Below are 21979 nucleotides of genomic sequence, written 5' to 3'. Positions count from 1 at the left end.
TTTTGATGTTAAAATAGATGAACTTATCTGTGTTTGGATTGTAAACCATTACCAAAGTTTTATTTATTTACTGTTTATTTTAATAATTTATTTTAACTTTATTTTGTGTGCATCAGTGTGAAGGTGTCAGATCCCCTGGAACTGGAGTTACAGGCAGTTGTGAGATGCCATATGGGTGCTAGGAATTGAACCTCTGGAAGAGCAGCCAGTGTTCTTAACCATTGAGCCATCTCTCCATCCCCCATGGTTTTTATTTTTGTTAATGAACAAGTGTATAAAATTATCTCTGTGGTAATTAAAATACATGAAATTACCCAGGAATGCTTATTATCCAAGGAATTAAAAAGGCTTCCATGTGTGCCTTAAGTTGAATGTGTGTTATATTTCTGACAAATGAGAAGGGCCTCTGGTGTTCCTTCCATGATCCCATAAGTTAAAGGGCAAAGACACCGAGAGGCAGACTGGTTTAAGGGCCTCTTGCTCCCCTAATTCCAGTCAGGGAGTGGATTTGTGCTAACGTGAGTAGGCACTGCAGTGTATAAGAGGTTGGAACTGACTGAAGTGGGCACTTCAGAGAGCATAGGGTTCTCTGCAGGACCAGGGGCTGCAGACGTGTTGGGAGGCCACAGGGCTCTCCTCCTCTAATCATCATCTCTTTGTGGATCACTTCAACCCTTCTCAGAGACCCATCTGTGTGTGCTGGGTGGCTTTAAGTGTAGACGGGAACACATTTTTGAATTAAAATTATTTATTCTACTGAGCATCAGGGGAAAATATCTGTAACTAGCAAGTCAAATACTCAAGTTCGTTTTGCATGGATGCTATTGGACATGATAGTAAAGTATTACATTTTCTTTGGTGATTTTTGTTTGTTTGTTTTGTTTTGGGACAGGGTTTCTCTGTGTAGCCTTGGCTGCCCTGGAACTTCTGTGTGTAGACCAGGCTGGCTTTAAACTCAGTTTCTTAAACTCTCCTTGCACTTGATGTCCTTAGTAAAGTAGTCAATAGATGTAGGATGCCCACTGGGAGGCAGAGTGAGTATCTTAGGGTTACTATTGCTGTGATGAAATACCATGGCAAAAGAACTTGAGGAGGAAGGGCTTATGTGGCTTACTTACATTTTCACATTACTGTTTATCATCAAACGAAGGTCAGGACAGGAACTTAAACAGGGCAGGATGTAGTCGGAGTTTCTGTTCCACCCAGTCCTGCAGCCTTTTGGACCCAAATAAACACACAGAGGCTTATATTAATTATAAACTGTTTGGCCAATGGCTTAGGCTTCTTACTGGCTAGCTATCTCTTAATTATTAACCCATAACTATTAATATATGTATTTGTACATGGCCTTATTTTACTGGAGAATGCCTGGCGTCCTATCTTCCCAGTAGCTACATGGCATCTCCTGGCGGCTTCTGACTGTATCCTCTCCCCCAGAATTCTCCTTGTCTCGTAGCCCCGCCTATACTTCCTGCCTGGCTAGTGGCCAATCATTGTTTGTTTCATCAGTCAATAAAAGAAACATATACATACAGAAGGACATTCCCCCATCAGCAGGAGGCAGGAGCTGATGCAGAGGCCATGGAGGGGTGCTGCTTACTGGTGTGCTCCTCTTCTCTTGTTCAGCCTGCTTTCTTACAGAACTCAAGACCACCAGCCCAGGGATGGCCCACCCACAGTGGGCTGGGCTCTTCTCCACCAATTGTTAATTAAGAAAAAGCCCTACAGGCTTGCCTACCACCTGATCTTAATGGGAACATTCTCTTAATTAAGGTTCCCTCCTTTCAGATGACTTTAGCTTGTATCAAAATAAAACTATCCTAGACAGTTCTGATGCCAGTGAAGAGTGACAGTGGCGGCGGCGGCAGCAACAGCAACACAGATGAACCTGGCAGCAAGATGCTAACAGAGATGAACTTGTCAACACATGAAAGCAAGTATGCAAAAACCCCTTCCCCTTGGATTTTGTCATGTCTAAGCTAACACTGGAAGTCAGGGTGAGTCTTCTTTAATTTGGAAAATCCTCCCCTTGTGTGCCCAGGGGACTCGTCTCTTAGTGGAATCCAGATCTATGCATCTTGATAACCAAGATTCATGATTGATTATACATGATATTTTAACATTTTTAGTTGAGATGATCTTTTTCTTCTTCCTCTCCTCCTTCTCCTTCTTCCTCCTCTTCCTTCTTCTGTGAAATGGTCTTCACAATGAACATCCTTCCTTTAGTTGAGAAATGAAACCTAAGTTTCTCTAGGCTTTACCTCTTTAAAGGCAGTCATTTTGGGAAATTTTGCATTGGCAGCAGCATAAACTCAAATTGATTTGCTTTGTGATCACAAATGGATCATGACACAAACTTGGCTTACTTACCATTGGATTAATGTGTTCATTCATTTCCTAGATCGCTTTCCATTAGAGATGTCACAAGAAAGTGACTGAATTTGAATAAGCTTCATGGAAAGGCATATAATGTTGTACTTTGCAAATGACTTCCTTGTACAGAATGAAAGTGGCTAGACACTTTTTTGCTGTGTATAATGTTCCAACAAAAGTTATTAACTTCCAGGGTACCCCTCCATCTTCTATTTGACACAGTACAAATGGATACTTGAATTCCCAGTTTTCAGATTACTTAATGTATGCTTTTGGAACACTGACTGGCTAATGGAGAACTGAGCCTTGGCTTGCTTCTCTTTCTTTGATTGCTTTTTCAGTTAAATGGGGTTTATTTGCTATGATTTCTACTCTGTATTCTAAGTATTTCTTAAGATTGAATTTAGAGGGGACATTAACTTTTCTTTTTTTCTCTTTTTGGTTTTTGGAGACAGGTTTTCTCTGTACTTATTGCTTTGGAGCCTGTCCTGGAAGTAGCTCTGTAGACCAAAATGTGTCCTCAGATCTTGTTATCAGAATATAGTCTGCTCAGGAGTGAGAATTTCAAGCTTAAACTTGTAACACTGTGGGCCCCAAAACAGGATGGAAACTTCCCTAGGTTTGCAGGCAGCAACTATATCTTGTCTAACTAATAAGTGCTTTATGCACAGAAAAATTTGGATTAAGACTTTTTTCATTTCAACATACCGTCGGTTTTAAGAATATGGAGGAAACACACACCCCTCATTTCCTCACTGGTGTTCACTAAAGGCCCAGGCTTTGCTGGAAGGTCACATTGGCTTAGATCAATTTTCATCCTATTTAAATATTACACAAAATTCCGTGTTTGTGTGTGTGCACACATGTATGTTTGCACTTTTGAGTGTGAACACCAGAGGTTGATGCTGGATGTCTTCTTCAATTCATCTCCTTATTTTATTTTATTTTTTCCTTTTGAGACAGTCTTTCTCAGCCTAGCGCTTGTGAATTTGGCTAGACAAGCTGGCCAGTAACTGTTCCAGAGGACCTGAATTCAATTTCCAGCACCCACGTGGCATCTCACAGCTGTCACCCTTACACAGACATACACACATGCAAAACACCGATTAAATAAAAATCTTATAAAAATCTTCCTGTGTCCTCCTCCCTGTGCTGGGCTCAGCAATGCACTGCTGCACCTGGATCTCATGCGGGTCCCGGGGATCTGAAATCACCTCGTCAAGTTGGTGCAGCAAGTATTTTATCAAAGTAGACCATTTCCCCAGCCCCTTAGTATTTGCGACAGGGTTTCACTATGTAGCTCCAGTTCACTTTAAACTTACTATGTAGTTCAAAGTGTCCTGCCTTGGTCTCGTCTCCTGAGTGCTGGGTGCATGCTATCGTGTCTGGTTCAAAACAAACAAAACAAACAACGAACCGAACCAAACCAACAACGTTAATGCTAGAAGCTGTATTGCAAGCATTTATAGCAATTTGGGAGGTTTCATTCTTTCTGATGCTCTATCGACTGAGCTATCCGGGCTCTTGGTTTCATTCTTTCTGTAAGGGCAGATTTGAAGTTTGTATATGTCATTTGATATCCTAACTGAAAAGTTTTGCTAGAGGGCTCTGAACTCAGATGCCCTTATGAGCCTAAGAATAGGGGCAGTCAATCCAGAGGAGGTTAATTTTCTTTATTCTAACGGGAACAGTTTTGTCATATATAAAACATTTTACTTTGTCAGGTCTTCTGTACCCCCTCCCCCCTTGAGTAGAGCCCAGTGCAACATCTGTGTCCGGTTTTCTCAGTTTTGAAATGGTGACTACTGGGGCTGACCAGCTGGCTCAGCTGTTAGAGCACCTGCTAAGCTTGTGAAGGATCTGAGTCTGGATCTGGTTCTTTGTTCCCATGTCAGCTAGTTCCCTGCTGCCTGTAACCCCAGCTCCAGGAGGTCCAACATTCTTCTTGCCTTAGTGTCCATCACCACCTGCCCCCCCCACATTACATGATTGAAAACAACAAAAGAAAAAAATTTAAAAATGTTGATCAATAGCCTAAAAATTAAAAATAAAAACATCGTACAAAACAAAGATCTACATATGACCCAATAGATTTGTGCAATTTCACAGGCTCCAAAGGTTTTGTTCCTAAGTGGAATCCATGGACATCGTTTTTTATAAAGTGCTATGTTTAATTGGGTAGGCATAGAAAAGTTGGTTATCTTTTGTCTATTTCTGGACGTTTAGAGGTTGTCCCTAATTTTCTCTGAACTGAGCATCTTCACACATAACTGCTTTGTCCAGTACTTTTAATGGGGTTACAGAGTCAGAGGGTGTAAATATTTAAATCATTCTTTACACAGATGATAATTCGTCTTCCAAAGACTTATTTGTGCTATCTCCTAGCAGGGATGTATGAAGATAGAGTTTCCTACCTCCCTCCCTGCTCTGGAACAGGGTTTCTCCGTGTTACAGCCCTAGCTGTCCTGGAATTAGCTCTGTAGACCAGGCTGACCTCGATCTCACAGAGATCTGCCTGCCTCTACTTCCTGATTGCTGGGATTAGAGGCATGTGTCACCACTGCCAGGCCTCAGTTTCCCACCTTTTTATTGCTGGAAACTTAGAAAAATGTAAACACACACACACACACACACACACACACACACAGAGTTTCTTATTGATTTGAGTTTCTGTTTATTAGATGGGTTGAGCGTTACCCCTCATGCTTCTTCATTGCTTTTATTTCTTTTGTTTTCGTTTCCTTTATCTCTTGTCCACCAGCTAAACCCTTCATTTGAAATTCTAACAGTGCCGATCTATGCAGCAACCAGGTATAAATAAACATCAACACCTGCTCCCTGTTTACAACATCTGCTTCATGGGGCCTTTGTTTTTCTCTTTTACCCACACAGCAGCATTCCGAACAGAGGCAGTAGTCTCTGATAGTGGCCAAGTCTCTTTAATTCATGTTCAGTGACAAGATTTTCAAGGACTAATGCTACTAGAGGACATAGATTAAAAACCTAACTCACAGTTTTCCTGTACCTTAAAAGAAATTAGGAGAGAAATATTGTTTTTTTTTTTTTTTTTTTTTTTTTTCTTCCCCAAGACAGTGTTTCTCTGTGGCTTTGGAGCCTGTCCTGGAACTAGCTCTTGTAGACCAGGCTGTTCTCTCAGAGAATTAGGAGAGAAATATTGTTTTTTTTTGTTTTGTTTTTTTTGTTTCCCAAGACAGGGTTTCTCTGTGGCTTTGGAGCCTGTCCTGGAACTAGCTCTTGTAGACCAGGTTGTTCTCTCAGAGACCTGCCTGCCTCTGCCTCCCGAGTGCTGGGATTAAAGGTGTGGGCCACCAATGCCCGGCAGAGAGAAATATTGGTAAGGGAGAATGGATTTATTTTCTGTTTGGCTAAAGCAGTGGTTCTCAACTACAACCTTTTAATACAGTTCCTTACGTTGTAGTGACCCTCAATCATAAGATTATTGCAGTTGCTTCTTCATAACTGTAATTTGGTAGTGCTATGAATCCTAATGTAAATATCTGTGTTTTCTGATGGTCTTAGGTGACCCCTGTGGAAAGGCTGTTTGACCCCAAAGGGGCCATGAGTTGAGAACCACTGGGCTAAAACATTGTTTCAGTAGTCTGATAGCTGAATGGAGGGAGGTGTGCAGTGTCTCTCCTGCCAAGATAGCTATGTTTGACTGTTTGAGTTTTGCATTTACATTTTATGATTTGTTACTGGCTTCTCACTTATGAATTACTTCCAGTCTAAAAATCTATATCTTAATGGTGTTCATTTTGAGATTCCACAGTCAGATTCTAGAGCTCAGACGGATCTTACATGCTATAAGTTATTTCTCTCATTTCTGGGACAAGTACTCCACAAAAACAATTTAAGGAAGTGTGGCTTTATTTTGGCTTAGGAGTCGAGACTTTATTCCATCCTGGTGGGGAAGCATGGCGACAGGAATGTGAGGTGGCTGGTGGCTGATCATGTGACATCTGCAGCAAGAAGCAGAGAGAGAGAGAGAGAGAGAGAGAGAGAGAGAGAGAGAGAGAGAGAGAGAGATATGCTGGTGAACTGCTCACTTTCTCATCCCCCCCCCCCCTTTCATTCAGTCTGAGATAAAAGCCCAGGGGACCATGCAACTCACACTCAACTCCCTCTTCAGAAGCTATGCCCACAGGTATTTCTTCTAGGTGGTTCTAAGTCCAGTCAAGTTGACAGTGGGGATTAATAACTACATATGTCATGCATTCCAAAATACTCATTTTGCTAATGTGGATCTGGTCCAGAGGTTACTTCTCCAAGTCCAAATAGTTAATAAACAGCTGAAGCATATTTTATTATTGGTGACTTCCATCTCAAGTTGTCTTTTCTCTTCACCACGCTCTCCTCTCCTGATGCCACGGCATGTCTTTACTACATTTTATAAGTTGATCCCACTATGTAATAATACTTCAAGTCATGAATAAGTATATTTCTCTTCATTCATGTCAGAAACATTATAGGAAAAGAGTGGCTCCATCCATGGCCTCTGAGTAAACCAGGATCCCCAAGTTTAAAGGTGGAAGTGTGCAAATCCACAGTGAGTTGTGATAAAGCTGGAGAAACGATTTTGTGACTGCTTTTGAAACTATAGCACCCCCCAAGCTGATTTATCTTGGTAAAGTTGGTTTAACACATGATGACAAGGTTGGAAGACACCTAAATTTAATGCTGAAATGTTGCCACAGAAATTTCCAGCTCCGCTGAGCATTCTGTGGACCTCGATCAAAAGTCAGAGGCCAAGGATACAGAGAAGGATGCCGCAGATTCGAGAGCGGAATCTCTAACCTTCATCCCTGGGATCTCAGCTAGATGAGTGGTGGTGTCTAAAATTGGGGAATTTGCATATTCTTTTGTGACTAATTTCTTCAGTTGTCAAGGAAGATGAAGGTGGTCTGAAGGGAATACTGCAGGGAATATATAGTATATGGGGCATGTATACGAGGCAGTGATTGTCTCGTATGTATTTGAGAGCGTGCGCACGCGCACCCCCCCACACACACACAAGAGAAAAGGCTGTCTAGAACAGTAATAGACTAAGAATGATAACACATCAATTTGTCAAGTGAGTTTCAAGGATTCTTAATTCATTTTTATGTTCTCTGATAAACCATAAAATTCCAAATATGAAGATTAGCCTCTAGTTCTTTTTTTTTAGTTTAGTTTTAGAAGATAGACTATTTTCATAATCCAGGGAAGTTCCTTTTTTTTTTACTTTTTTAAAAAATTTAAAAATCTACTTATTTTTATTACATAGATAATGTTCTGTCTGCACATCTGCCTGAAGGCCAGAAGAGAGCACCAGATCTCATGATAGATGGTTGTGAGCCACCATGTGGTTGCTGGGAATTGAACTCAGGACCTCTGGAAGAGCAGAGTTCCCGAGCTGGAGCCATCTCTCCAGCCCCTGGGGAAGTTAGTTTTAAATGATAGGTTTGAAGTTCAAGTAGTTTTAGGTTATTGGTGATACTCAGTAAATGAAAACATGAACGAATGAATAATTATAGAGAAAAATCTCAACACACTGCTTTAGGAACATGTCATGGATGAGCCTGAAAAGCCAGACTGTTAGAGGGACGTACTTGGACTTTCCTTGAGAATTTTACTGATATTATCGCTAGGTGAGCAGTTCTTTGGAGGACCCAGGAAGGTCTACAGTTTTACAGTGGCAAAGGGTGTTACTCTTTTTAAAAATAACTTCATTAGCAGCATTGGGGAGGCAGAGGCAGATGGATCTCTGTGAATTTGAGGCCAGCTTGGTCTACAATACTACACAGAGAAACCCTGTCTCAAAAAAAAAAAAAATTAAAAGTAACTTAATTTAGCTGGGCATGGTGGTGCATTCAGCAGGCAGAGGCAGGAGCATCTCCGTGAGTCCCAAGACAGCCAAAGTTATATATAGAGACCTTGTCTCAAACAAACGACAAAATCCCCAGCACTTCCCCCAATCCTTATTTAGCGTGTGTGTGTGTGTGTGTGTGTGTGTGTGTGTGTTGACTACATGCTATGACACACATGTGGAGGTCAGAGAACCTGTGGGCGTGTCCTGTCCAGTCCTCCCACCATGCAGGTTCTGGGGATTGACTCCGGTCATCGGGCTTGGTGGTACGCACCATGACCTTTGAATCCTCTCTCTGGCCTAAAGGGCATTTCTTGAAGGATCTGACAGAATACTCACTCTCAACAAAGCGGCGAGCATGTGAGCGCAGCCCCTTTGTGGGTACACCAGACACCAGAAGCGTGTCTGGTCGTGGGAGACCCTGCTGCGCTGGCTGGTGTGTGTAGCCTTTGTGTTAACTAAGCCTCGGGTCTACCTACACTACAGTACTGTGTATGTATTCTTTGCCCAGGACCTCTCTATCGGTTGTCACCTAAAGAAGTCAGATTCAGAAGCCAGACCTAGGTCTTCAGCAAAGAAGGTCTGTGGAGGCACGATATCAGCAAAAGTGACAGGAGGGCTGTGGGGTGGGGCAGGTTATGGAAGGCACCTAGTTTTCTATATTAGAGTTCCTTCCCATAGAATAGCCACACCTTATCAGTATTGTCTATTTGAACACTATCCTCGCAAATCATATTTCATTTCCCCCTTTCTCCAAATCAGTGGCAAGACTAGGGTGTACCTCAGTACAAGGTACTTGCCCAGCATGTGCAGTGTCCTAGGTTCACTTTGCAGTACGACAAAAAGTTAATTTCTTTTTCCTCTAACGATCACTGGCACGTGCTCCATTTGTAGCATTAGTAGGTAAACAGTTTTTAGTTTAAATAGTTCTCTTTAGGATTCCCTATTCACCAGAGAGTTAAGAATAGGGAGGAAGATTGAAAGCAAATCTAGAATTGTTTTTTTTTTTTTTTAAACAGATGCCATCTAAATTTTATTACGTTAAAAAAATAACTGAAAAACAGGCCAGGCGGTGGTGGCACACGCCTTTAATTCCAGCACTCGGGAGGCAGAGCCAGGCGGATTCTCTGAGTTTCAGACCAGCCTGGTCTACAAGAGCTAGTTCCAGGACAGCCCCCAGAGCCACCCTGTCTCGGAAAACAAAACAAAACAAAACAAAAAATATCCCTAAAAAACAAACCCTGGAGAGCCTCCAAGGATGCTTAGCACATAGCTTCCTCCCTAGGTGTGGCTGACGTGGGGCTGCATGAGTGTGTGGGGCTGTGTGGTACTCTATCTCTCGGGAGGAATCTGTAGAATCTGTCCTTATCTGTAGAAGCAGCAGCAAAAGGGCTGAAGAGAACATGGGGAGCTTAGGCAGTTGACAAATGAAACTTATTTGCATTTACAATAAACAACAGAGTCTCCTTGCACACGGAAGAGCTGTGTAGGATTCGATTGAACACTAGATGTCGCTGTTGACTCATTCTGGTGTCTGTCAAGGCCAACCTTGTCAAATTTGCCACAGACCATATTCCTTTTCCCCCTTGCTTTCTTCCTTTCTTTTCTCTTCCCCTTTCCCCCCTTTCTTCTCTTTCTTTTTTCTACTTACTTCTATTATAATTATTTATTTTTAATATATACTTTTTATTTTTGAAATATAATTACATCTTCCCCTGTTCCTTTTCCTTCCCTGAACACCTCTCCCCTCCCCACCACCACCACACACACCATGCACCCCTTTCTCTCTCTTTCAAACTTATGGCTTGTTTTTTTAAAAATTTTTGTTATATGTACTTATATATTTGTATGTATATGTATTTATTTCTAAATATGTGGCTACAAACAACTAAATGTTATTAGTAAACATGTGTATACTATATATTACATACACATGTGTATATATGTATACAATATGGATATATAATATGGATATAATTTGAGGGCTGATCCCTCGGCATCGCATAACCAATTGGAGGGCTCTTCCCTGAGGAAGAGTGCTTCTCACACCCTCAGAATCTCTTAGCTGCCTGTAGTTCTTTGCTCAGGGCTGGAGGCTCATGAGACTGCCCCCTTCCAGGTTAGCAGGACTGTTGCCGGCATCCTGTTCAGATCTTGGTTGGGCAGCCACATGGATGAGACTTCATGGGTGTGGCCCCTCTGACATTTCTATAAGACTCAGTCTGACAGCCAACTTCCTGTTCCTCTGGCTCTTCAGTCTCTCCTTTTTTTTTTTTTTTTTTTTTTTAATTTGGAGATGATCCCTGAGACTCAGGCCCAGGAGTATCACTTGGGACTGGATACCACACAATGCAACCTCTTGTTCCCTGTATTTTGGTCAGTTGTAGTTCTCTCCAACAGTTATCTGTCTATTGCAAAGAGAAGTTTCTTCAACGCAGATGGGTGAGGACCCCACTTACCTGTGGGTGTGTCTTAGAGTCTTTTATTGCTGTGAAGAGACACCATGACCACTGAAACTCTTATAAAGAAAACATTTCATTGGGGCATCTTTCCATTGTCATCAGGATGCGGAGCATGGTGGCATAAGGGCAGGTGTAATGCTGCATCTTGACTGCGAGGCAACAGGAAGTCAACTGACTGTCACACTAGGGAAGCTTGAGAAAAGAGACCTCAAAGCCCGCCCCCACAGGAACAGACTTCTTCCTAATAGTACCACTCTTTTGGGGGCCATTTTCTTTTAAACCATTACAGGGTGTAAGGGTTAATATTTAGAATGTAATTAGAGATTATGTTTGTTTAGTGAAGTTCTGGTTGCAGGTTCTCCTCCAAGATCCGTGACTTCACTAATCTGGGTAGTTGGCTAGCTTTTCAGTGCCAGATAAGACTTCTGTTTTGAGCAGTTTTCTGGCCAGCCTGGTCCAAACCACCCCCCCCCCCGTGTCATCCCCAAATAACACATAGAGACACTGTACTAGATATAAAGCTGTTGGCCTGTTACTAGCGTTTCTTATTGGCTAGCTCTGTCTTAAATATTAACCCATTTCTATCAATCTAAGTATTTCCATGTGTTCTTATCTTACTAGAGAGAGGATCCTCTGGACCTCTGCTCTCTTGGTCCTACATGTTGGCTCTCCTCCTACATCTCCCTGAATCCTCCTTCTCTCCTAGTCCTGCCTGTCTTGCTTTCCTATTGGTCAACAGGGCTTTATTCATTAACCAATAAGAGAAACATATTTACAGAATGACATCTCCCATCAGACTTCATGCTGTTGACCAGGCCTTAAGTCCAGTTAGAGAGCTATTGTTTACTGCCAAGGTACACCAATTACCATGGTACCCTAGGGTTATAGTGCTATGCTGGTCATTGTCATGATTCACAGGCATCTACTACATTTTGGGAATCTCCCAGAAGGCCCTGACCAACTCAAAAAGGAGAGTCTTGTGCCTGGTATTGGGGTTTTTTGTTGGTTAGGCATTCCATAGCTCTTTCGGGGAGCATTGTTAGCCCAGATAGGAAACTTTCATTTAAATCATGTATGTATATGCAGACTTACATGTATTATATATAATTTTCAGTAGGTAGATAATATATGATGCCTTATGACTTTTTCAGACATCCTTACTGTTGTTATTAAAATTTACTTATTCTTGAGAATTCCACATTTTTACAATGAAATATGATAATACCACTACTGACTCCTTTCTTCACATCCTTGCCCTCCATACTCCTCCCCCAAGGATAACTTTTCCAAAAGCTCAAGTTAAGATACACATTTCTGTTTTTCTTAATTGACTTAGTTTAAAATTTTTGCCATAAATTTCAAAGGTCATCACTTTTTTGGGGAACATTTGTCAACTGACAGTGAGTAGAAAGATGGAAGGTCAGGGAGGTTTTCCTGAAGGTGAATGGTCACAAGTTTATAATTGTGAATACTTCTGGGTCTCTTCAGTTTCTGCTCATGAAAAAAACTCAAGTTACTCTGGGATAGTTTGTCTAGTTTTTTTCCTTTTAAATTTAATTTACTTATAATTATTTAATTTAATTAATTTCATTTTTACCTGTATATATATACATATGTGTGCATATGTGCATGTGTGTAGGTGCCCACAGAATTCAGAAGAGATTATGAGATCCCTAGCAGCTGTTGCTACAAGTATTGTGAGATGCTAGATGAGGGTTCTGGGAACTGAACTCAGGTCCTCTAGAAGAGAAGCAAGAGTTTTCAGCTGCTTAGCCATATGTCAGACTTTGTTTGTTTGCTCTGTGGCATACTCAAATTCTGGTGTGATTGTTGTTGTAATTTTTTGTTTTTTCAAGATCAGCATTCTCTGTGTAGCCCTGGCTGTTTTGGAACTCACTTGGTAGTCCAGGCTGGTCTGAACTCAGAGATCCATCTGCCTCTGTCTTCTGAGTGCTTGGATTTAAGGCATGGGCTGCCATGCCTGGTTTATTTGTTTATGTATTTATTTACTTTGAGACAAGGTTTCTCTGTGTAGCCCTGGCTGTCCTGAAACTCACTTAGTAGATCAGTCTGGCCTTGAACTCAGAGATCTACCTGCCTCCTTCTCCCAAATGCTGGGATTAAAGAGGTTTTCCACCACCACACAGCTTAATCTTACATTTTTAATCTTATTTTCTTCTCTTTTTACAACCTCATTTTGTAGGTCTGGAACTTGTTATGTAACCCAAACTGGTCTCAAACTTGAGGAAAAATTCTCCTGCCTCTCCCTCCCCAGTGCTGATGTTACAGGTACCAGTCACTATACTTAGCTGGTGTGTGTGTGTGTGTGTGTGTGTGTGTGCTTAGTTATTTGAGACAAGATCTCTCTATGTAGCCTTGGTTGTCCTTGAACTTTCTGTATAGATCAGGTTGGCCTTGAACTCACAGAAATTCACTTGTTTCTGCCTCCTGAATGCTGGGATTGAAGGCATGTGCTACCACACCTGGCCTTTGGCAAACTTTTAACATGGAAGTTAAAGACTACTCAGGTGAGCTCTGTACTCACTGATGGCTTCAGAAAGTACCATTTTTTCCCCCACAATTATCTACTTGCTGCTTCCCTGAAGTTTACCATCTCTGATTCATAGGTAATAAACTTGAGGATCTGAGACCAGGTAGTTGCCTGGTTTGTATAGCCAGTTACATCATCTGAATTAAATGTTTCTTTCCAAGTATGTTTTTTATGGCCCGCCTTGTTGTCAGCTCGATCTCTGCTAGATCTGTGTGAATAGTTGAAAGCCTATCCTTTTGAAGACTAGCCCTATATTTACATTTCAAAAGCTTTTGAAAAATATCTTCAGGAATCTTCTAGAAAATAAACAAGTTGTAAGATTTAGTGTAGCTGGGTTTATCATAGCTGAGTGCATTGTGCATATATATATATCCAGACGCGTTATTCTACAAAGGAGTTCAAAGCGACAGGAGTGTATGTGAAGTCACTTGGAAGCTATAAGCTGTCACACAAGAGAAGTTGTATATGACAGAGATGGTACAAGGTACTGTCCAGCTTGTGCCTCCAACCTGGTAATCCTCCTGTGTGGATTTCCGTAGCAGGGCTGACAGTGTATCACTTTGATAGTGTGATACATGTGTGAAGCCTTAGCTTTGCATTTCCCTGAACATTTTACCATGTTTACATGGTAAAACCCCACTGATTTTCCCCTCCGTTGTTTGTTGCTATCTTTCAAGCTGACTGCCACCCCTTGCCGATTAGATTCCTCCTGTCACAGTTGCTTACATCCCTACCACCTAGGCCATGGGAAGCCATCAGAGTTCAGTCTCCCTCCTCATAGGGTACAGTCTACGATGGCAGTTTAGTAAACATGTCAGGTCCTTTTAGCTCCCCATTATTGTTATTATTTTTAAATTAAAAATGATTTACTTATTTTTATATTTTTCTGTGGGTTCTTGTTATGTTTATATGAGGGTGTTGAACCCCCTGGAAGAGAAGCTACAGACAGTTGTGAGCTGCCATGTGGGTCATGGGAACTGAATCCGGGTTCTCTGGAAGAACAGCCAGTGTTCTTAACTGCTGAGCCATCTCTTCGGCCCCTTATTAGTGTTATTATTTTAAACCAAGCACTGAAGGATACAGGCCAGTGAGGATGGACTTGTTTCAGAACCTCAGTAATCTGTTGATATGTGGCAGAGGGGACTTTTCTTTCCAGAGGTATCCCCCTCCTCACCAACCACCCCCCCCAGAAAAAAAAAAAAAAGGAAACCCTGGAGATCCTCTGGTGGTTCGAATAAGAATGGCCCATATAGGCTCATATATTTGAATAGTCATCAGGGATTGGCACTATTTGAGAAGGATTATGAGGTGGGTGTGGTCAATAAAACACTTTTTTTTTTTAAAAAATAAAAGTTGTGTTGCTAATGGTGTCTCTTCACAGCAACCGATAGATCAGAGAATAAGACCGATCCTTTGCTACATTTTAGTCCTTAGGATTCCCCGATCCTCCCAGAATTGCTATGGCTCAGAGACTGGCCTTTCTTGACTCTGTGGCAGAGTGCTTAGAACATGCATCATAGTGTATTGAAATATGTTATATCCCTCTTTATTATCCCCCCAAACAAGAGGACTTCCTTGAGAGAAGTCCCAAATCCTTATTACCCTGTATCCCTATATTCTGAGTGCTTCATTCATAGTTAGTGCCTGAGTGGAGCTTTTCTTCCATCCCCCTTCCCCCGCCCCCTATTAAAATTTTTTTCTTAGAGACAGGGTTTCTGTGTAGCGTTGGCTGCCCTGGAACTAGCTCTGTAGACCAGGCTGGCCTTGAACTCACAGAGATCCACCTGCCCCTGCTTCCCAAGTGCTAGTATTAGAGGCATGTGCCACCACTGCCTGGCCCTACTCCCCTTTTTAGACAGGGTTCCTCTGTGTAGCCCTGCTGTCCTGGAACTCACTGCATAGATCATACTGGTCTTGAACTCAGAGATCTGCCTGCTTCTGCCAACTGGGATTAAAAGTGTGTGCCACCACACCCAGCTGTAAGGAGCTTTTCTGCCTCGACTTCATGTCAAAACATCTTTGGAGTCATATAGTCTCCTGCTAGGCACTTGGAGTCAGACTCTTGAGATAGTGTGACCCAGCATGATGCAGGGATGGCAGCTGTCCTCATTCCTTAGGACATCTCTGTGAAGACTCCACCCCACCCCATGCCCAGTCATCTATTTCCTTATGCTTGCTTAGTGGACAAGTGCATAACCTCTCTCAAGGATGCACCAAAGTGATCATTCTTCAATGCTCTGTGTTCTTCCTCTATACAAGTAAAACTTTTTGAAGAATATACATGAATTGAGAGCTTTTTTGAGTCCTGACTTGGGAAAAGTGACCCTAAGGACTCAGGTATCTGATTTTGGAAAACACGCCCAGAAAAATATCTCTTTCATGACTATTATTGGCAAAGCTGAACAAATTTATAATCATTTTTTTGTACAAAGTGCACCCCAAAATGTTGAAATCAAAATAAGATACTAAGAGCCTGGCTCAGTGGCTAACAGTGAATACCCCTTCTGCAGGTGACCTGGGTTTGGTTTCCAGAACCCTTATCTGTCAGCTCACAACTGCCTGACACTCAATCTCCAGAAGGTCAAAAAAACCTTCTTCTGAGCTCCATGGGCACCTACACTCATGTGATATACCCATGCCCCCTCCCACCACATAATTAAAAATAAATAAATATATTTTAAAAAGATACTAAATATGAAATTATTTGCCCTATATCCTATAATGTATATTGAAATGCCATAATGTTACTGATAGTATGCTGTTTTCTGTGCTATAATAATAGTGTGTTAGTTTAGTAAACAGGGTTTTTTCTTGGGTCTACTGGCATGCTACTGGCATCTAAGAAGTTTTTAAGAACTTACAACAAATGCCACTCTGATCTCCTCTGTAGGCTACTTTTGTAATCAATCTAAAAATACAGAAAGGTCTATGAACTTTCATTAAAAATAAATGCTCAAGCCAGGAGGTGGTGGCACACACCTTTAATCCTAGCACGTGGGAGGCAGAGGCAGGTGGATCTCTGTGAGTTCAAGACCAGCCTGGTCTATATGGAGTGAGGTCCAGGGCAGCCAGGGCTACACAGAGAAACACTGTCTTGAAAAACAAAACAAAACAAAAAGGCTCATAGCATAGGTTTTTGAATTAAAAAAAAAACCACATTAATTTCTAATGACAATAGAAAAGGCAGCAAGGTACCATAGAGAGGAACACAGGTATGTGGTAAAGTGGAATGGGTGGGCCGCTTTGCCCAAGGTGGGTAGGGTGTCTCTCTCTGAGAGAGGGTGTCTTCGAGAGAGGGTGTATGAGACTTGAAGGGCGAGCTGCCAAATAAAGAGTTGAAGAACTGTTGCTGTATCTGAGGGAACCAGGACAGAGGACTCAACAGAACTGAGGTACAAAGGGGAGAGAAATAGTGTGCTCTAAAGTCATAATGGGTCATAAGCTATGTGCCCAAGGCTGTCAGGGGTGGAAGGGTTGTTGTAGAGACACAGCAGTGGTTGGAGGAAGTCTTTTCCAGAGACCTTGTCTCAGGTCAAGTTGGATGCTTGATCTAGCTGCAGAAAAGAAATTTCTCAATGAGCCAGTGTGGTGGAGTTGGAGATTATTAAAAGGGATTCTCAATGTGGGTGTAAGTGATGGGATTAATAGAGAAAGAAGGTACCCAGGGAGAGAATAATATCTACCCACACATGGGTAGGGCTTCTCAGAGGAGGATTGCATTTTACTGTCTAGTCTTTCCGATAGCTGTTAGGGGGATATTGATGACCTCTAAATTTACTCTCCTCAAAGGGAGAAGCAATTTCAATGAACTCAGAAGGTAGTTCCTGATTTGTACAGACAGGATTAGAGTTAATAAGGTGAAACGCCACATCACAGAGCTGTGGGGAGCTTAGGGATCTTTACTGTACCCCAAAGTTAATTTGCTTTGCGAGAGCTTTACAGAGGGAGAGAAACAAGACCATACTTGAAGGTCACACAGGCTGAGGCTCTAAGCATGCTTCATTGACATTTTAATGTTCTTATTAAAAAATGCCTTTATAGAAAAGGAATATTGTCTTTATGTAAGAAATCTTCACAGCAAATGTTAATTGTGCTGGAATTGGAATTATTGACTCATGGCTGGTGAGAGACTTCAGCCGAAGTGTAGAATGAGGCACACCATTTCCATCCCATATCCCTAGAATTTTTCTGTCTTTACTATCATGCCTCAAGGCCATGGTAAGTGCTGATGTGCTATCCCTTCTCTCTCTCTCTCTCTCTCTCTCTCTCTCTCTCTCTTGGGTTTGCATACCTATTTTTTTTTAAAATCCTTTCAATGGGCCTTTGATGAGTTAGGTTCCAGGGACATCCAGAGACGGTGTTCCTGGCTAAGGCAAAACTCTTCAATTTGAAGATGGGAGATGGCAAGAATGGAAACAAGTTAGGGTCGTGCTTTAGGCCAGGTGAAGGTGGTGAAAATTAGAATTAGTAGGGCAAAGTGCAATGGGACCTCAAGACTGAATTAGGGTTTTATTTTTATTTTGACAAGGCCTTATTATTCAGTCCAGCTGGACTTGAATTTGTGGTCCTCTTGCCTCAGTCTCTTCTTAGGACCAAGACTTCATGCTGCACCACCACACCAGCTGAAATGGGTACATTTTGGTGAACACTAGGAGGCCCTTTCCTACCAAAGAATTAATTTTGTCACTAGGCATGTGGAGAACATTAGGAAGGCTTCTGGTCATAGTTTTATTTCCATAAAACTGAGTGACTACAGAATTCAACTTTTTAGTGCCTTTATAGAGTTATATATAACTACTGGTTTTCTAATCAATTACTTTAAAATAAATTATTTCATTTTTTTCAAAAGTAATTCCATATCCTTTAGCATGCACGCCACCTTCATTCTTCATATCTGTTCTCTTTCCTACTCCAAACCCCAAGCAAATACTAGTGTGGTTTCTATCTCTATCAGAGATGTTTGTTTCCTGGTCATTTTAATGCATGGGCTGATATCATAAACTCAAAGTTCATCCACATTGTAGTATTCTATTTCATTTGTTTGTACTGAAGAACACCACTATATTGTATGGCTATACATTTAATTTACCTATTCATCAGTTGATAGTTGGGTTTATCTTAGTCTAGTAGGGTTGCCATTAGAAATATGCCATAGCTTAACAAGGAGCAAGTATCTGTTTCTCCTAGTTTAGGAGCTATGAGTTCTAGTCCAGGCTCAGCCCTTGATTCAGTTTCTGGTGAGGGCTTTCTTGCAGAGAACCATCTTTGAGACACAATTTGGTGAACTGAGAGTGCTCTCTCTCTCTCTTTCTCTGTGTTTGTCTGTCTATCTATCTCTGTATTTCTCATCTTCTTATAAGGGCACTCATTCTATTCAAAACAGCCCTGCCTTCATGAGTGCCAAAAGTTTTCCCTCCAAATAAGGAGTGTATTAGTGAATTTTTGTTGCTGTAATAAAACACCATGCCCCAAAGGGAGCTATGGAAGAATGGATTTAATTTATTTTAGAGTTACAGAGAGAGAACCCATGATGTTGTGGGTGGAGGAGGCATGTCTGCAGGCAGCCAGATGGAGAACCTGAGAAATTGCATCTTTAACTACAAACAGGAAACTGAGATAGTAAACCAGAAACGAGGCAAGACTATAAACTAAGGCCCTCCCTCTCAGTGATTTACTTCCTCTAGAAGGTTCTGCCTTCAAAAGGTTCCACAACTTCTTCCAACAGCACCAGCAGCTGAGACCAAGAGTTTAGACACATGAGCCTATTGCAAGCCACCACAGGGGTTAGAACTTTAACGTATGAGTTTTTGCCCGTCACAAACATTCATTCCAAAGTTATGTTATTCTATTTTTAATAATTAGCAACACTGCTGCTACAAACATTTGTGTGATAGTGTTAATTGTCACCTTGACAATAGCCTAGAGTTACCTAGGTGTGCTAGTTTGAATGTGAATGCCCCCACATGCTCACACATCTGCTTGGTCCCCAGCTGATGAGCTGTCAGGTAGGATTAGAAGGTATGTCCTTGTTGGAGGAGGTGTGCCATTGGGAGTGAGTGAGCTTTGAGGTTTCAGAAACCTCTCTGTGCCTGCTACCTGTGGGTCAGGGTATAAAGCTCTCAGCTACTGCTCCAGCACCATGCCCGTCTGCTCCCCTCCCCAATGACCATGGGCTAACCCTCTGAAACTGTAAGAAAGCTCCCAATTAAATGCTTTCTTTTGTAAGCATTGCCTTGGTCATGGTGTCTCTTCACAGCAATAGAACAGTGACTAAGACACTGAGAGATGGCCTCTGGGTGTGCCTGGGGAGTGTTATCTTTTCTGTTAATCAAGGAGGGAAGACCTGTTCACTGTGGGTGGTACCATTCCTTAGCTGGGATTCTGGAGTATAAAAATGAAGAAAGGGCATGAGCAGCAACATGTATCCATCACTCTCTGCCTGTTGCTTCAACTTCTCTGAAGTGATGGGTGGTGAGCCAGAATAGGCTTTCTTCCTTAAGTTGCTTAAGATAATTTCTTTGCATGCTTTTGTGTGGATATCCAAGCATTTTGATTGAATATTTGAACTTCTCAATGTTTAAAGAGTACATGGAGGAGCCAAGTTGCTGCCTATGGATTCTTTTTGTATTGTTTTGTTTTTTGAGATGGGTTTCTCTGCAGCACTTGGAACCTATCCTGGAACTTCCACTGTACACCAGGCTGGCCTTGAACTGACAGAGATCTGCTTACCTTTGCCTCCTGAATGCTGGAATTAAAGGTGTGAGCCACCACCGCCACCACCACCCAGCCATGCTGCTTTTCTAACAGTCAGCCATCTTCTGATCCTTGTCCCTGTGTTGAGGCCCCTGTGGTGGCTTGAATGAGATGTCCAACATATTCTCAGGCATCTGAATGTGTGGTCCTCGTTGGTGATACTGTTTGGGTATGTCTAGAAAGTGTGGCTCTGCTGGAGGAAGTATGCTACTTTGGGTAGGCTTTAGGCTTTCACAAGCCATGTGCTATTTCCAGCAAGCTTCCTCTGCTTCTTGTTGGTGTAATGGGAACCCTCAGATCTCAATTTCCAGCTCCAGTCACCATGTCTTTTACCTACTGCTACACTTCCTCACAGTGATGAAGATGGGCCCTCATCTCTCTGGAATCCTAAGCCCCCAATAAAATATCCCTTGTATAAGTTGCCTTCATTATGGTACTTTATCAAAGCAATAGAAAAGTAACAAATGCTGGATATTTCTGTTGGAACCATTATGTGTGACTTGGCTCACACTGTTCTCAAGGGACTCATGGGAGATCTTCTGGGGGGAGGAACAAGCCCAACACACATCTTTAGAGGTAACATATGTTGGGAGAAGCCGGGTCAGCACTGCAGCCCTGGGCTGAATGCCTGCTTTCCTCTTTATAACTCAGGCAAATTGCTTACACTTTCTGGCCCTCATCTGTTCAAAATGGTACATCCCAGTAATAGTTATCTCCCTGAGCTATTAGGAGAGGTTAAAATTGTGCTCATCAGTCTCCTTGAGTAATCACTGGTGTTCGGAGATTGAATATATCTTATATGAAATGCTTGGGACCAGAGATGTCACAGAGTTCTTATGAATTTTTAGAATATTTGCATATATTAATTAGACTTATTTATGTTTCATTTTACATATTATACACATAAGCCTGAAGGTAGTTCATACTTTTGTTTCTTTTGAACTCTTTTGACATCCTTAGGCACCAGGCAAGCATGGTACACAGATATTCATGCACAGATATTCTGTGTGCCTATGCACAGAAAACAAACATAAAGCTGATTTATTTATTCTCATTTTATGTGTATGGGTGTTTTTTACTGCATGTATGTTAGTGTACTGTGTGTGTGTGTGCTGGTACCCCAGGAGGCTGGAAGAGGGTACCAGGTCCCCTGGAACTGGAGTTACGACAGTTGTGAGCCACCATGTGGGTGCTGTGAACCAAACCCATGTTCTCTGCAGAATCAGAAACCTCTTATCCTCTGAGCCATCTTTCCAGGCCCCACATTTTTGAGACCTAGCAAGACCTAGACCTTGTTGAGACAAGGTCTTGCTAGGTAGTTCAGAACTTCATAGTTAACCCAGGCTAACTTCAAACTTGAAGATCTTTCTTCCTCTCATACTTATTTTTTTATTATGAGTGGTTAATCCATACTAATAAGCATCCAAGTCTGCTTGCTGTTTATTTTTCCTTCAGTGACACGTGAATACTAACATGTACTTCACAGCTTAAAAAAGTGAAAGAAGATAGAAAATATAAAGGACTCAACAGTAAGTATATTATCCACAAGTAGTTGCTTCCTTTGCTAAAATATATCTCATTTTTGTTAAGGTGTATGTCATCCTGCTTTGTGTCTGACACCAAGTATTCGGCCCAGGCTGGACTTGAACTTGTCAGCTCAATTGGTTCTCTCATCTTAGCCTCGGAAGCAGCTGGCACTGCCAATGACCACCCACATCCGACTAAGTGCTTGTCTCTTGGAGCACACACTATTAGTTCCTGTTCTAGTCATGAGAATAAAGTAGTCTCTGGCCTTATAGAATCTATATCTTTACTGCCATCATTATTGCAGGTCTAGTTTTCATTAATTTTGTTGTGAGCCTGATCTTTAATGCCCTGAGCCACCTCTCCATCCCTAACTTGTGTTACTTTGAAGAAAGGAATCAGGTGTTAAGAATGGACCTCGAATATGTTTTTACTTTATCTGGAGAGGCA

Source organism: Phodopus roborovskii, unplaced genomic scaffold, assembly GCF_943737965.1.
Source record: "Phodopus roborovskii unplaced genomic scaffold, PHOROB, whole genome shotgun sequence".
NCBI lineage: Eukaryota > Metazoa > Chordata > Mammalia > Rodentia > Cricetidae > Phodopus > Phodopus roborovskii.
The sequence above is the reverse complement of the archived record's forward strand: the minus strand, read 5'-3'. Positions refer to the sequence as shown.